The sequence below is a fragment of the Macaca mulatta genome, chromosome X (assembly GCF_049350105.2).
Source record: "Macaca mulatta isolate MMU2019108-1 chromosome X, T2T-MMU8v2.0, whole genome shotgun sequence".
Taxonomy (NCBI): domain Eukaryota; kingdom Metazoa; phylum Chordata; class Mammalia; order Primates; family Cercopithecidae; genus Macaca; species Macaca mulatta.
Genome location: NC_133426.1, coordinates 87,232,484 through 87,251,348, shown reverse-complemented (window position 1 = coordinate 87,251,348; position 18,865 = coordinate 87,232,484).

Genomic DNA, 18,865 nt, shown 5'->3' with positions numbered 1-18,865 from the left:
TAGATTCTGGATACTAGTCTTTTTTTCAGATGCGGTTTGGAAAAATCTTCTCCCACTCTGTGGATTGTCTATTTACTCTGCTGATTATTTCTTTTGCTGTGCAGAAGCTTTTTAGTTTAATTAAGTCACATCTATTTATTTTTGTTTCTATTGCATTTGCTTTTGGATTCTTGGTCATAAACTCTTTGCCTAAGCCGATGTCTAGAAGAGTTTTTCTGATGTCATACCCTAGAATTGTGTGTGGTTTCAGGTCTTAGATTTAAGTCTTTGAACCATCTTGATTTGATTTTTGTATAAGGTGAGAGATGAGGATACAGTTTCATTCCTCTACATGTGGCTTGTCAGGGACTTGGAAGAATGATGATTGGAAAATTTGTGAAAATCCTTTTCAGGAAAGGGTATGTGGATGAACCTCTCTGAGTGGTAAAAAAACTGTGAAGACATTTGTATCCCATGTGAGTACTCACAAACGGGTGATCTAAGTGGAGGAGGAATTTAATAATCAAATGGATAGGATGACCCATTCTGTGGACACCACTCAGCCTCTTTCGCCAGCCACCCCTGTCATCACCCAATGGGCCCTTGAACAAAGTGGCCATAGTGGCAGGGATGGAGGTTATGCATGGACTCAGCAACATGGACTTCGACTCACCAAGGCTGACCTGGCTATGGCCTTTGCTGAGTGCACACTTTGCCAGCAGCAGAGACCAACACTGAGCCTTTGATAAGGCACAATTCCTTGGGGTGATCAGCCATCCACCTGGTGGCAGGTTGATTATATTGGATATCTTCCATCATGGAAAGGGCAGAGGTTTATCCTCACTAGAATAAACACTTATTCCAGTTATGGGTTTGCCTCTCCTGCAATGCTTCTGCCAAGACTATCATCCATGGACTCACAGAATGCCTTATCCACCATCATGTTTACTATTCCACACAGCATTGCCTCTGATGAAGGCACTCACTTTACAGCTAAAGAAATTTGGCAGTAGGTTCATGCTCATGGAATTCACTGGTCTTGCCATGTTCCTCAGCATCCTGAAGCTGCTGGATTGATATAACAGTGGAATGGCCTTTTGAAGTCACAATTACACCAACTAGGTGACAATACTTTGCAGGGCTGGGGCAATGTTCTCCCGAAGGCCGTGTATGCTCTGAATCAGGCTCCAATATGTGGTACTGTTTCTCCCATAGCTAGGATTCATGGGTCCAGAAATCAAAGGGTGGAAGTGGGAGTGGCACCACTCACCATCACCCCTAGAGATCCACTAGCAAAATATTTGCTTCCTGGTCCTCTGACATTATGTTCTTCTGGCCTAGAGATCTTAGTTCCAGAGGGAGGAACACTGGCCCAAGGAGACACAACAATGATTCCATTAAACTGGAAGTTAAGATTGCCACCTGGACACTTTGGGTTCCTCCTACCTTTAAGTCAACAGGTTAAAAAGAGAGTTATAGTGTTGACTGGAGTGATTAAGCCAGACTATCAAGATGAAGTCAGTCCACTACTCCACAACAGAGGTAAGGAAGAGTACTCATGGAATACAGGAGATCCGTTAGGGCGTCTCTTAGTATTACCATGCCTTGTGATTAAGGTCAATGGTAAATTACAACAGCCCAGTCCAGGCGGGACTACAAATGACTGAGACCCTTCAGAAATGAAGGTTTTGTTCACTCCACCAGTGAAAAACAAACAAACAAACAACAAACAAAAACAAACAAACAGACAAAAACAGGACCTGCTGAGATACTTGCTGAAAGCAAAGGGAATACAGAATGGGTGGTAGAAGGTAGTCATCAATACCAGACAGCTACAACCACGTGACCAGCTGTAGAAATAGATCTATAACTGTCATGAGTATTTCTTCTTTCTTTTGTTACAAACATATTTGTGCATGTATAAACTTGTACTAAGAAAATATCTTCATTTTACTTCCTTCTTCCTTTATCATATGACATAAGATTTATTGACTTCATATCAGCATTTAAGTATTGTTAACTTTATGTAGTAGTATTTGAGTTGCAGATTGGTGCATTTCCAGTTGTATGAAGAATAGCTGTATTATGTTAGGAGTAATTGTGACTTTATTATTGTCTTTATTTGAAGATTTTGTAGATCTCAGGAGATGTGTATGGCTTCATGTTGACAAGGGGCAGACTTGTGATGGTTAATACTGAGTGTCAACTTGATTGGATTGAGGAATACAACGTATTAATCCTGGATGTGTCTGTGTGGGTGTTGCCAAAAAAGATTAACATTTGAGTCAGTGGGCTGGGGAGCGCAGATCCACCCTTAATCTGGTGGGCACAATCTAATAAGCTTCCATGGAACATAAGGCAGGCAGAAAAATGTGAAAAGGGGAGATGGGCCTAGGATCCCAGTCTACATCTTTCTGCTGTGCTAGATGCTTCCTGTCTTAGAACATCAGACTCCAAATTCTTCAGTTTTGAGACTCTGACTGGCTCTCCCTGTTCCTCAGCTTGTAGACAGCCTATTGTGGGACCTCGTGATCACATAAGTTAATAATAAACTCTCTCTCTCTCTCTTTCTCTCTCTCTCTCTCTCTCTCTCTCTCTCTCTCTCTCTATATATATATATATATATATATATCCTATTAGTTTTGTCCCTCTAAGAGAACCCTGAATAATACAGATGATCATATGTTTTTTGTTTTTTTTTTTTTTTTGAGATGGAGTCTCGCTCTGTCACCCAGGCTGGAGTGCAGTGGCCGGATCTCAGCTCACTGCAAGCTCCACCTCCTGGGTTTACACCATTCTCCTGCCTCAGCCTCCCGAGTAGCTGGGACTACAGGTGCCCGCCACCTCGCCCGGCTATTATTATTATTTTTGTTGTTGTTGTATTTTTTAGTAGAGACAGGGTTTCACCGTGTTAGCCAGGATGGTCTCGATCTCCTGACCTCGTGATCCACCCGTCTCAGCCTCCCAAAGTGCTGGGGTTACAGGCTTGAGCCACCGTGCCTGACCTTGTTTTTAATTCTATTTATGTAGTGTATCACATTTATTGACTTGCGTGAGTTAAACCATCTCTGCTTCCCTGGTATAAAATCCACTTCATCATGGTGGATTATCTTTTTGATATGCTGTTGGATTCGGTTAGCTAGTATTTTGTTCAGAACTGTTGCATCTATTTTCATCAGAGATATTGGTCTGTAGTTTTGGTTATGTTCTTTTCTGGTTTTAGTATTAGGGTGATACTGGCTTCATAGAATAATTTAGGAAGGATTTCTCTTCCTTCACCTTTTAGAATAATTGCAGTAGGATTTTCACCAAATCTTCTTTGAAGTTCTTACGGAATTCAGCTGTGAATCCATCTTGTCTTGCACTTTCTTTTTTGATGGCAACTGTTTTACTACCATTTCAATCTCACTGCTTGTTATTGGTCTGTTTAGGGTTTTTATTTCTACCTGGTTTAAGGTTTACTCATTAAGTGTCTTAGAAAACTTTGATATCTAAGTGTGAGTGACACCAGTGTAAATGATTGAAGAAAAATCATTATAATATACTATTTGCACTCAGATTACATTGCAAACATCTTTTTAATTTCTTGATTCACTTTAAGAAAATTTAAACTGGAATAGATATAGTTTATGTAAGAAAGTTGACATGGAACTCCTTCAGGATACCCATAATCAAGGAAAGGTCATGTGCTAGAACAAATAATCAATTATTCAATGAGCATTTATATGTTTTAAGTTGAAATAAAATATTTAAGTTACTTTATTTTTATTATTTCTCAATCTAATTCAGATTTTAAACAAATTTTTCAACTATCAATTGATCCCTTCTCAAACTGCATCAGATAACAGAATCTACCATACTTTAGTAAAATTACAGTGTAATAATTGGAATGTTTGTGGTATATTCCTTCGATGACTAGTTTGTTGAGGGTTTTTATCATGAAGGGATGCAAAATTTTATTAAATAATTTTTTTGCATCTATTGAGATGATTATATGGGTTTTATTTTTAATTCTGTGTATGAGATAAATCACATTTATTGAACTGAGTATGTTGAACCATCCTTGCATTCCCTGGAATAAACCCACGATCACAGTGGATTATCTTCTCAATGTGCTGTTGGATTTAGTTTGATATTATTTTGTGGAGGATTTTTGCTTCTATGTTCATCAGGGATATTGGTCTGTTGTTTTCTTTTTTGTTGTCCTTGTTCAGCATTGGTATCAGGGTGATACTGGCTTCATAAATCAGATGGGGAGAATTTCACCTTTTTTTTTTATTTTTTGGAGCAATTTCATGAGAACTGGTACCAGTTACACTTTGCATGTTTGGTAGAATTTGGCTGTTGATCTATCTAACTCTGGACTTTTTACTTTGTTGGAAAAAAATTATCTTACTGATTAATTTTCACTATTTTATCACTATTCAAGATTTTTATTTCTTCTTGGTTCAATCATGGGAGTTTATACATTTCCATTTTTTTTTTACTTTATCTAGGTTTTCTAGTTTGTGGGTGTATAATTGTTCACTTTAGTCTCTAAAAATCTTGTGTAAAGACCATATATGACAACCCACAGACACATCATACTGAAAGGGAAAAAGCTGAAAACATCCCCTCTAAAAACTGTAACAAGACAAGGATATCCATTTTCACCACTCCTATTCAACATAGTATTGGAAGTTCTAGCAAAAGCAGCTCAGCAAGAGAAAGAAATAAAAGACATCCAAAGTGGAAATGAGGAAGTCAAACTATCTCCATATACTGATGATATGATCTTATACCAAGAAAACCCTAAAGACTTGATATGGTTTAGATGTTCACTCCAAGTCTCATGTCGAAATGTGATTCTTAATATTGAAAGTGAAGCCTTGTGGAAGGTGATTAGATCATGGAGGCAAATCATTCATGAATGGCTTAGCATCATCCTCTTGGTAATAAGTGAGTTGCTCAGTTAGTTCACAGGAAATTTTGTTGTTTAAAGGAGTCAGGGGCTTGCCCTTTTCTCTTGCTCCCACTCTCACCACCTAACATGCTGGGTTCCCTTCTCTTTCCAACATGATTGTAAGCTTCATGAGGCCCTCACCGGAAGCAGATGCTGGCACAATGCTTTGTGTACAGCCCGTAGAACCACAAACCAATTAAACCACATTTCTTTAAAACTTACCCAGTCTCAGGTATTTCTTTATAGCAACTCAAAAACAGATTAACATAAGAATTTTCCAAAAGAGTCCAGGATTTCATAAATAAATTCAGTAAAGTTTCAGGATATAAAATCAACATACCAAAATATGCAGCATTTCTATATGTCAACAACAATTAAGCTGAGAACAAAATCAATAAGTCAATTCTACTTGCAATATCTGCAAAAATACAAAACACCTCGTGTTATATTTACACAAGGAAGTAAAAAATCTATACAGGAAATATTACAAAATACTGATGAAATAAATTATAGATGACACAAACAAATAGAGAAACATCCTGTGCTCATGGATAAGAAGAATCAATATTGTTAAAATGACCATACTGCCCAAAGCAATTTAAAGAGTCAGTGCAATTCCCATCATGGTATCAATTACATTTTTGAAAGAATTAGAAAACAAATCCTAAAATTTATATGGAACCAAATAGAACTTGAATAGACAAAGCAATTTGAAGCAAAAAGAACAATACTGGAGGCATTATATTACCTGACTTCAAATTATGTTACTACAAGGCTATTGTAAACAAAACAGCAGTGTATCAGTATAAAAATAGGCACATAAATCAATGAAGACTAGAGAACCCGGAAATAAAGCCACGTGCCTACACTCAACTGATCTTTGACAAGGTTGACAAAAGCATGCACTGACAAAGAACATTCTATTTATTTAATAAATGGTGCCGAGAAAATTGGATTGCCATACGCAGAAAAATGAAACTGATCCTATACCTCTCACTCTATTACAAAAATTAACACAAGCCAAGTTAAAGACTTAAATGTAAAGCCTAAAACTATAAAATTCCTAGAAGAAAACCTATGAAAAGCTCTTCTGGATATTGGCCTATGCAAAGAATTTATGACTAAAACTTCAAAAGAAAATGCAAATAAAAGAAAAATAGACAAATTATACTTAAACTAAACAGCTTCTGAATCACAAAAGAAATAATCAGCAGAGTGAACAGACAACGTGAAGACTGGAAGAAAATATTTGCAATCTGAGCATCCAACAAAGAACTAATATCCAGAATCTACAAGGAATTCAAACAACTCAACAAATAATCCAATTAGAATGTAGGCAAAGAATATGAACAGACATTTGTCAAAAGAAGACATATAAAATATCCAACAAGCATATAAAAAACGCTCAACATCACTAAAATTCAAAGAAACGCAAATTTAAAATATGATGAAATGTCATCTTACACCAGTCAGAAGGGCTACTATGAAAAAGTCAAAAATAACATGTTGGTGAGGATGTGGAGGAAAGGGATCTCTTATATGCCCTTAGTGGGAATTCAAAACAGTACAGCATTTGTGGAGAACAGTATAGAGATTTCTCAAAGAACTAAAAATAAATACCATTTGATCCAGCAACTCCACTACTGAGTATACACCCAAATGAAAAGAAATTATTATATCAGATACCTACACACATACATTTATAGCGGTATTATTCATAACAGTGAAGATATGGAATCAACCTAAATGTCTATCAATGGATGATTGAATAAAGAAAATGTGGTAGTATTATACACACACATACCATGAAATACTACTCAGACATAAATAGGAACACAATTATATCTTTCGAAGCAATGTGTATGAAACTGGAGGCCAACTCAGAAACAGAAAGTCAAATACTGCATGTTCTCACTTATAAGTGGTAGCTAAATAATGTGTACACAGGGACATAGAGTGTAGAACAATAGACATTGGAGACTTGGAAGGGTGGGGGAGTGGGAGAGAAGATGAGATGAGTAATTTCATTTAGGTGATGGTTACACTAAAAGTTTAAGCTTTACCAATATGCAATATATTCATGTAACAAAACTGCTCATGCAGCCCCTGAATTTATGCAAATTTAATGAAAATAAAAGAATTGAAATGTTTGGGCCCAAAACAAAATAGGCAAGATGAACTTAAATGAACTCTTGTTGAGGTATTCAGTTGCATATTTAATTTAGTTTCAATAAAATAGCATCATAAGTCACATTCCTGTTGGTATTCAAATTTTATTGTATTTGTTCTTATGTTTGTAGATGAGATGTAAATTTTATTTATTTAGTCATGGCATGACTGGTATATTGAGTCAGCCTAACTCACAGCATAATAAAAATACAACTTTATTATTATTTTGTTTTCCCCTGTCCCTTTAATATTTATTGAGAGGAAGTAATCTTCTTCCTTCCTTAAAAAACTTACAAGTCCCAAACTTTTCTAATCATCCTTAGGTAAGTAGATAGTCTAGTTATGACTTTAAGTCACAAATTCAGTTTATTGAAAAATAAGAATATGCAATATGTGGCACAAGTTGAACTCAACTAAATTATTCAAATCTACCCTTTTCCAGCTTAAGATTACTTCAAGCTGGAAGCCTGTAATGGGAAGCATATATGGCCAACTTGTATTCTATTTCTCTGCTTTGTGCTTAACCTCCCCACCTTTTACTCTATCCGTTCCCCTTTTGCTAGCAAATTTCTGACTCATCCAGGCTCACAGTGGTTGGAAGAAGAGGTAGGTATGAAGATAGATGAGTCTTAATTGGACTTAATCTGTCCCAGACTGGCTTTGTATTCTCTGGATCCAACTGATAGTTAAAGCTAACTCTTTTATTTCAAAGCTTTTTTGCGTCCTTTAGAACATCTCTCCTGCGATTCTCTTGATAAGATGACAGGCATATATATCTCCATTAATGGCTGGTGAATTCTTCCACAGTTTATATGACTCTCACATTCACTTCTAGGTCTTTGCTGCTGAAATCCTCATGGCCACTACACTAGGAAACCCTATCAAAGAGATCCAAGATAACCTCCTTCTAACTTTTCCATGTGGCCAACATTGGATCGACAGAAAAGTTCATGAATCGTTTGCTCAAATCCAATACTGTCACCTCTATCCAGCTTCTATAGCTTTCTCTAGCTTTCTAATGAGTGAGCAAAGTACTAGTCCTCTGTATTCTCCCAACTGTAGGGAAAATATTTTAAGCTCTAAAACTCTACAAGTTGTCCCATGGATGCCCCATTAGTAAGTCCTATGGGAAGAAGTAGAACCTTCACAATTCTCCCCCATTAAGAGGATGTGGGGACTCATAGCAGTACAAAACTCTCTCAAAAAAAAAATCCTCATAAATTCTTCTCTTTCTCTATTCCCTTTTAAATTCTTCAATGAGTCAAGAGATTCAAGAGTGAAGGAACCATGACACTAACAATTTACATAGGGCAATCTGTCTTGCAATCATTTTGGTACCTAATACCTGTTGTATTGAGGCCAGAATTTCAAGTGAGATGAGATTCTTCTACATTAACAATTTGTTGCATCTGTATAAAAGCTAGATTTATGTTTTTCAAATCTATTAAAATCCCTAATCCATTTATTCTACCACATTTTCACTGCCCGTCAGCTCCATAATGTTCTTACTTATCACCTTACCCAGCTAGATTCCATGGTCCATCACTAAAATAAATCCCTTGCATACACTCTTTGGCCTCATTTTTCTGTCTATCTTACTCACCTAACAAATCACCAAATCTAGTTAACCCCCTTTAGTACCTGTTGTACACCTGAACTGAGCAGCAGAATATAGCTGGAAAACAATGCAGATTCATACTGGTTGATCTAACTTTATAATTATGTACATTACCAATCCTGGAAATCCCGTTACATCTATTTCATCATTCTCTTTTCCCCTCTCTTCAAGACAAATGTTTTGTAACTCCTCCACTCTCCTCAAAATTCTAATACTGCTCTCTTGTCTTCACTCTTTCTGATCACATTACCTCTTATTTAATTAAGAAGACAGAAGCACACAGAGAAGATCAATGTCATTTTCCCAACATTAAATCTACCAAACTATCTGCACATGTGTTCAAATACTTCAACTTCTAGATTTCTCTACTTCCAAGCTGTGTGACCTTGAGCAAATTACTTAGCATCTCCATGCCTCAGTATTTTTTTATATATAGAAAACTGGAAAAACACTGTTTCCCTCATTAAGTTGTCAGGAGAATAAAATGAGTTAATAACCCCTAGAATAGTTTCCTTCATTTAGTATATTTGGGAGAAATTGTAGTTTTCATTATTATTCAAATTTTTGTTCCTATCTGAGATCAGTTTCTCATTTGGCAACAGATGTGTATCCCCATGCCTGCTCAAGAACTTTGGCAATTAACTGCTATTTTTCCCATATCATTAATTTATTCATCATTATTTATTATTTCTATAATTATACAAACATGCTATAATAGCTCTCATCTATAAGAACTACTCTCTAGTTTACACGTTCCTCTTCAGCTAACTACCCCATTTCTCTGCTCTTCTTAACAAAACTTTTGAGCAACCTGGCCAACTAGACGCTCCTAATACCCCCCAAAAACAAAACACAAACAATAAATAAACAATAATGTTTTTAACAAAATAACAAAAAGAGAGCACCAGAGAACAGCAAAGAAACAGCAGAATTCCTGAAGAGCAAAAATCCCAGGATGGCCACATTTACAAAAAGGAAACATCACTTCTGTTACTCCATTCCCCTGGTCAGATCAGCTCAAAACAAGGAGGGTCTTCTTCCTGCAAGGAAAAAGTAAGCAAGAGGATTCCAGCAGCCACCATTGCCACCACGCCACCACAGTCACCTTCAGTTGTTGCTACTGGAAACTCTTGAAGTCCTCTGAAGCTCCGAGACCAGCAGATGGAGCTCCTCATAATCCATGCACAGCTTTCCCAAGAGAAGAAGCCAATACTGTTCCTTACTTGCTTCCATCTCATATCCCATGTTCCTATTGCTCTACCCCATCTTGGAACCAGAGCCACTGCTAGAGTATATATATTACAGGGGTGAGTAGCCATTATGTCTCTCCACTCCACAGGCTCAGCCACCGCTGCGTCATGTCCACCCAGTTGTGCACCAATCATCCCCAAGTAGAGCTGCTGCTATGCCCTATCCCCTAGGACCAAGCTACAGCAGAGTCACTCCTGCTCTTAGGGCTGAGGTGAAGTGGTGCACCACCACCACCTCCAGGGACCTGGAGCCTTGAACTACAAGAGCAGTTGAACCTCCTGCACCATAGCCAAAGCAGCACCCTGTCCCCCTGGGAACCTCAGGCCTTTGGCACACTGGCACTTTCTGAGGCTAAGGGGACATGGCACACTTGTGTCCTAGGGAATCAAAGCCTTGGCTGAGATGTGTCCCCCACCCTTCAGACCAAATAGCCACAGTACCCTGCCTACGTAGAACTGGACTAGTCCCGCACAATTTGAGCTACTGATGCACTCTGTCCCTCTGGGAAGTGAGATTATTGCTTCACTGCTTTCTGCCCCCAGGGCCCAAGGCACATCAGCATGTTGCCATTTCTGTGTTCTTGCTTCTGCTGAACCTAATCTTACAGAGCCTAAACTACGGCAGTACCCTATCATCCCAGGGTCCAGAGTCACCATTCTGTGGTACCTCATCCCTCAGAAAGAGCCTAAGTTGCTGCATTGCCCTGTTGGTTCTGGGTTCTGAATTGCAGCTGTGACATCTATTTCATCTCTGAATCAAATAGAGGGGCCCGAGCCTCTGGACCTCTTCTTCCTCAGATACATGCCAGTGGTGTGACTTGTTCCCCCAGGATTAGAACCACAGCTACATTCTAATCATCTGAGCCCAAACTTCTGAGGTTTGCCTCAGAGCAACACATCCTGGCTAGTAAAAGAACTGCACCCACTTGTGTCTTGGAGAGTAAACCTATGCTTCAAGTTCTAGGAAGTTTTCCAAGAAACTGAGCCCAGAAATATGGTTCCACAGCCATTCTGAACACCTGTGCCATGCATCCCAGTGCACCATGGCTTCCTATGAGTCATGTCAGACCCAATTCCAAAAGAGATTTCCTCAGCCAAGTCTCCCATTTGTAAGGAATACAAGAAAAAACATCCCAAAAGCCCTGGCCTTAGTAATCTACACAGCTACTGGCACTGCTGCAGCCTAGAATACTAAGGCACATGCAGTTATCACTAATGTTTGTCACAACTGAAAAAGCTGCACAGAGACCACACCACTGCATGCATATGAAACCAGAACCATCACACCATACCCAAGCAGCACCCTCAGTCCCATTTGCAGGTGAAAATCTTCCCCTATGAAAGCCACTTTGTAAAATTTGGAAGAGGCCACTGCACTACCAGATGCAGAGATATCAATGCAAGGACACCAGAAATGTAAAAAGGCAAGAAAAAATGACACCACAAAAAGAACATGATAATTGTCTAGTAATTCAAAGAAATTGAAACGTATGAATTGCCTGAAAAAAGAATTCAAAATAATAATCTTAAGGAAACTCAACAAGACACAAGATAATACACATAGACAATTTACTGAAATCGGAAAGACAATTCATGATCTGAATGAGAAATTCAACAAAGGGATAGATATCACTAAAAACAACCCAGAAATCTTGAAGCTGAAAAATTCAATCAATAAAATAAGAAATACAACTGAGAGCTTCAGAAGCAGACTGGGTGAAACCAAAGGAAAACAATCTATGAATTTGAAGACAGGCCTTTTGAAATGACTCAGTCAGGAAAAAAAGAATGAAACAAATGTGAGGACATCCTATGGGACTTATGGGGCATCATTAAGTAAACAAGTATTTGTATTATGGAGGTTTCAGAGGAAAAGAGACAGAGAAATGGACAGAATGTTTATTTAATAAAATAATTGCTGAAAACTTCTTAAATCTTAAGAGAAATATGGATATGTAGACCCATGAAGCTAAAAAGTTTCCAAATAGATTCAGCTCAAAGAGGTTCTCTCTGAAACACACGATAAGCAAAGTGTCAAAAATCAAGCGCAAAGAGAATTCTAAAAGAAAAATGTGTGGCTTCACAGCTGAATTCTATCAAACATTCAAAGATAAGTTAATACCAATATTTATTTAACTCTTTCAAAAAATAGAGCTGGAGGGTATACTACATTTCATAAGGCCAGAATCACCTTGATACTGCAGCTGAAAAAAGACATAATTTTAAAAAGTAAGCATTACAGGCAAATTTCTCTGATGAGCAATAATAACATGAATCCTCAATAAAATATTAGCTGACAAAATCCACCTCATAAAAAGCATTATACATTATGACCAACTGGGATTTATTTCTGGCTTGCAAGTCTCATTTAACATACACAAATCAATCAATGTGATACACCACATTAAGAGAATGAAATATAGAAATCACATGATTATCTCAATTGACATAAGGAAAGCATTTAGCAAAGTCCAACCATCTTTTCTTGATAAAAGCTCTCAAGAGATTAGGTATGGCAGATTTCCTCAACATGATAAACGTCACTTATGAAAAAACCTACAGCGACGTTACAACCAATGGGGGAAAACTGAAAGCTTTTCCACTAAGTTATGGTACAAGAAAAGAAGGCCTACACTCACCAACTCTATTCAACATAGTACTGAAAGTACTTGCAAGAGCAATCAGAGAAGAAAAAAATAAAAGGTATCTAAATTAGAAACCAAAAAGTAAAACTACCTCTATTTGCAGATCATATAATCCTATATTTAAAAAAAACTCCAAAGACTGCACAAGAAAAACTGTTAGAACTAATAATGACTTCAATAATATTGCAGAATACAAAACTGAAATACAAAAATCTGTAGCGTTTTTATACACAAATAACAACCTAACAGAAAAAAGAAATAAAGAAAATAATTCCATTTATAATTGCATCAAAAATACCTAGGTTTAATCAAGGATGTAAAATAAATTGAAATATATTTTGTGCTCACAGCTCAGAATGATTATTATTGTTAAAATGTCCACATTACCAAAAGTAATACACAGATTCCATGAAGTCCCTATCAAAATCCCATTCTTCACCAAAAAAAAAAAAATTCTAAAATTTGTATAGAGGCGTAAAAGACTCCAAATAGCCAAAACAATTCTGAGAAAGAAAAACAAAGTTGGAGGCATCATACCTCCTAATTTAAATTATACTGCAAACCTGTAGCAATCAAAACAGTATGAAATTGGCATAAAAACAGACATATAGACTAGTGGAACAGGAAGGGGGCCCATAAATAAACCCAAACATATGTGGTCAACTACTTTTTCACAAGGGCACCAAGAGGACACAATAAGGAAAGGATCATCTCTTCAATAAATGGTGCTGTTGAGAAAACTGGATTTCCACATGCAAAAGTATAAAATTGCACCCTTATCTTGTGCCATACACAAAAATCAACTAAAAATAGATAAAAGATCTAAATGTAAGATCAGAAACTATAAAACTCCTAGAAGAAAACATAAGAAAAAAGCTCCTGGACATTAGCCCTTCACAATGATTTTTGTATATTATACCAAAAGCTCTGGCCATTAAAGCAAAAATAAATGGGACTACATCAAACTAAAAACTATGTGCACAGCAAGGGAAACAATAAACAAAATGAAACATCAGTCTATTGATTGAGAAAAAAAATTGCAAACCATTTATCTGATAAGGATGTTACATAGCCAAAATTCATAAAGAACTCCAAGAACCCAATGGTGGAAAAACAAGTAACTTAATTTTTTTAATGAACAAAAGACCTGAATAGACATTTATCCAAAGACAGAAAAAATGGCCAACGGGTATATGAAAAAAGTGCTCAATGTCATTAATCATAAGGGAAATGAAATCAAAACTATAATGATATATTGCCTCACACCTGTTAGAATGGCTATTATCAAAAAGTCAAAAGTTAACAAATGTTGACAAAGGCTGTGGATAAAAGAAAACTCTTGTACACTGTTGGTGCAAATGTAGATAAGCGTGGCCATCATGGAAAACACTATAAAGGTTCCTTAAAAAACTAAAAAGAGAACTATCATATGACCCAGCAATCTGTCATTTCAGCGCATACTCAAAGAAAATGAAACCACCACCTCATAAAAATATCTGCAATTTCATGTTTGTTGCAGCACTAGCTACAATAGGCAAGATACAAAAGCAATCTAAATATTCATCATGTAACAAATGAATAAAGAAACTGCTGTTAAGCATATACAAAGGGATATTATTCAGCTCTAAAAAAGACCAAGATGTTTCCACAACACAGATAAGCCTGGAAGACATTATGCCAAGTGAAATAAACTAGACACAGAAAGAAAAATACTGCATCATCTTACCTACATGTGGAATCTTTTAAAAATTCAAATATATAGGATAAACAACAACAACAACAAAAAAAACAGTTATAGGGATGGTGGTGTTGAGGGCAGAGAATGGATATGTAGGATGAACAAGTCTAGAGATCTAATGTACAACACAAGGACTATAAGTAACAAAATTATATTATAATATGGGATTTATGCTAAATGAGTAGATTTTATCTGCTCATGCAACATAAACAAAATGGGGAACAATGTAAGATAATGTATATGTTAATTTGCTTCACTATGTAACCTCCTTACAATCTATATATATCCCATAACAAACATATTGTATACCCTAAATACACACAACAAAATATATTCTTAAAAAAAAGAACAAAAGTCTTTAAAAGAGATTTGTTTTTACTTGCCTACTTCGCCATTGACTCCTCCATCCACTCCAGTAAGGATTTTTCCACATCACTCCATTAAAAAGTCTCTTGTTAAAGTCACTAATAACCTACATGTTACCAAATTTGATGTTCAGTTCTTAGTCTTCATCCAATTCTACCCATCAGCAACATTTGACACAGCTGATTACCCACTTCTGCTTTAAACACTTTGTTTACTTGGTTTGTTTTTTGAGACATCTAGCACATTGTAAGTTCTTAATATTTGATGAATTAGTAAATAAATGATGGAAAATTATAACATAGTGTTTCTCAGACTTGAGAACTCAAGGACGCCTAAGAATATATCTTTAGATGTCTCCATTTTTAAAATTCACAATAAAATTTAAAAATTGTCCGTTTATGTGACCTTTTGGTGCTAATCCTATCACTAAACAACTGTAAACATGAATCCTGAAATCAATGAAACCATACAGCAGTTTCAATTACAAGAGGGTTATTCAAATGTTTCAAAATATACTTATGCTGACTCTATTTTAAATTACCAACTAAATAAAAATACAAACCTTACTCTCATAGAGGACTCTTAGACTTTGAAAATACATTGGTGGATCCCTAAAGAGAATGGAAACTCTGCAGTTTGAGAAACAATGGCACAGTGGTGATAACGCTTGAAGTCAGAAAACAATAATTTCATATTCCATCTCCACTAGTTATGTGACTTTCCAGTGATTTTACTTATCTAATGATCTGTTTTCTTATTTTAAAATGGAAAAATTATGGTCATTGTCATTTACTTCATATGGGAGTTGTATGGATTACATGAGCTAATTTACATACTATCATCTCTCTCTTTTAAAATTATCTCTATGTAAATGAATAAAGTTTTATCTCATATCTTAACCTTTTTGGAATTACAGTCTGATGTAGTTTGGATATTTGTTCCTGCCCAAATCTCGTGTTGAACTACAATCCCCATTTATGAAGATGGGTCTTGTGAGAAATGTTTGGATCATGGCAACGATTTGGCCATGTTTGGAGCATGGCTTGTTTGGAGCATGGCTTGCTCCAAAAAATGTTTGGAGCATGGCTTGCTGCTGTCTTCATGATTGTGAGTTATCATGAGATTTGGTCATTTTAAAGTATGTGGCACCTCATCCCCCCACTCTCTCTCTCCGTTGCCCCTGTAGTTGGCATGCGACATGACTTATCCCCCTTCACCTCCTGCCATGATATTAAGCTTCCAGAGGCCTCCCTAGAAGCTGAGCACCATGCTTCCTATAAAACCTGCAGAACCATGAGCCAATTAAACCTCTTTTCTTTATTACCCAGTCTCAGGTATTTCTTTATAGCAATGCAAGAATGGCTTTACACACAGTCCTTTTGAGAATCTGATGAATGTTAGACACCCTCTGTCCTAAAAATGCACATTTGCACAAAATCTGAATAATGTTTGCCATAATTCTGAATCCACTAAAGTTGTTCACAACTTCCTCCCAGGAAGCTCTCAAACTTCAAATGTAACTAGAATATAAAATAAATATTAAATTAAGACCCACAGAAGCCAGTTTTTCCTGAATTTACACACCTAAATGATGACAGAAGTCTAGCACTAAGGTTGTCAACACCAGGGATGCCCACTAAGAAATGATAGGGACTTGGACATTGGAGATAGGGGTACAAAAGAAACTCAATTATCAAAGTCAGAGTGGCACCTGTAACAGATGTAAGAAATGTGACCAATAAGTTACTGTCATAAACTTCCTTCTCTTCACCCTTCATTTATGGAGTCATTTCCATAATTTTTTAGAAAAGTTTCACTAGGATTTGTATTGGGTCTTCTTTGTAAATCTGATAGAATTAGAATGTGAATCCATTTATTCCTGTTTTTGTTTCTTTGAGGGAATTTTTACTACTGACTCTATCTCACTACTTGTTATTTGTGTGTTCCAGATTTCTATTTCTTCCTGATTCAATCTTGGAGAGTTGCATGTTTTCAGGAATTCATACGTTTCCTCTAAGTTTTCAAGTTGTGAGTATAGAATTGCTCATAGTAGTCTAGAATGATCTTTTTTTAATTTGTTGGTATCAGTTACAGTGTCCTCTTTTTCATTTCGTTTTTAATAAAAATAGATATACAAGATTTTTATTTTTGTTTTTACTTTACTTTTATGGACACATAGTAGGTTTATATATTTATGGAATACAAGAGATATTTTGATACAGGCATGCACTGTGAAATAAGCACATCATGGAGGATGGGGTATCCATCCCTTCAAGCATTTATTATTTGAGTTGCAAATGATCCAATTGCATTCTTTGAGTTATTCTAAAATGTGCAATTCAGGTATTGACTATATTTGTGCTATAAAATAGTAGGTTTTATTCATTCTTTCTAATTATTGTATACCCATTAACCATTCCCACACACCTCTCAACTCCATACTACTCTTTCTAGGCTCTGGTAACATTTTTCTACTCTCTTTGTCCATTACTTTAATTGATTTAATTTTTAGATCTGAAAAATAAGTGAGAACATGCAATGTTTCTCCTTCTCCGCCTGGCTTATTGCACTTAATATAATGATCTCCCATTCCATCCATGTTGTTGCGAATGCCTGAATCTCATATTTTTATGGCTGAATATTACTCCATTGTGTATACGTACCTCAATTTCTTTATCCATTCATCAGTTGATAGAAACTTAGGTTGCTTCCAAATCTTAGATATTGTAAACAGTGCTGCAAGAAACATAGGAGTGCAGGTATCTCTTTGATATACAAATTTCCTTTCTTCTGGGTATATACCCAGCAGTGAGATTGCTGGAATCATATGGTAACTCAACTTTTAGATTTTAGAACAACCTCCAAATTGTTCTTCATAGTATTTGTACTAATTTACACTCCCACTAACTGTATACACAATTTCCCTTTCCCCCATATCCTCACCAGCATGGGTTATTGCCTGTCTATTAAATATAAGCCACTTTAACTGGAGCAAGATGATTTCTCATTGTAGTTTTGATTTGTGTTTCTCTGATAATCAGTGATGCTGAGCATCTTTTCATATACCTGTTTTCCAATATGTATGTCTTCTTCTGATAAATATCTATTCAAATTTTTGCCAATTTTTTATCAGATTATTAGATTTTTTCCTCTAGAACTCTTCAAGCTCTTTATATATTCTGGTTATAACTTCCTTGTCACATGGGTATCTTGCAAATATTTTCCCCATTCTGTACATTTATTTTTCACTTTGTGGGTTGTATTTTTTGCAGTGCATAGGCTTTTTAACTTGATGTGATCCCATTTGTCTATTTTTGCTTTGATTGCTTGTGCTTGTGGGATATTGCTCAAGAAATCTTTGCCCAGTCCAATCTCCTTGAGAGCTTCCCCGAAGTTTTTTGTAGTAGTTTCATACTTTGAGGTCCTAGATTTAAGTCTTTAATCCAGTTTCATTAGACTTTTTGTATTTTGATATATAGGAGTCTAGTTTTATTGTTCTGCATATGGGTATCCAGTTTTTTCAGCACCATTTATCTTAGAGACTGTGTTTTCCCCAATGTATGTTCTCGGCACTTTTGTCAAAAATGAGTTCACATTAGGTGTGTAGATTTGTTTCTGGGTTCTCTATTGTTTTCCATTGCTCTATGTGTCTGATTTTATGCAAGTACAATGTTGTTTTGGTTACTATAGCTCTGTAGTATGATTTAAAATTAGGTAATACGATTTCTCCAGTTATGTTCTTTTTGCTCAGGATAGCTTAGGCTGTTCTGGGTCTTTTGTTGTTTCATATAAATCTTAGAATAGTTTTCTTCTATTTCTGTGAAGAATGTCATTGGTATTTTGATAGGGATTGCATTGACTCTGTATATTGCTTTGAAAAGTAAGGCCATTTAAACAATATTTATTCTTGCAATCCATATACATAATTTTTTTTCATTTTTTTTTGGTGTCCTCTTCATTTTCTTTCATCAGTGTTTTATAGTTTTTACTATAAAGATAATTTACTTCTTTGGTTAATTCTCTGATATTACATTTTATTAGTGGCTATTGTAATTAGGATTACTTTCTTAATTTCTTTTTCACATTGTTCACTGTTGACATAAAGAAATGTTACTATTTTTTAATGTTGGTTTTGTATCCTGCAACTTTATTAAATTT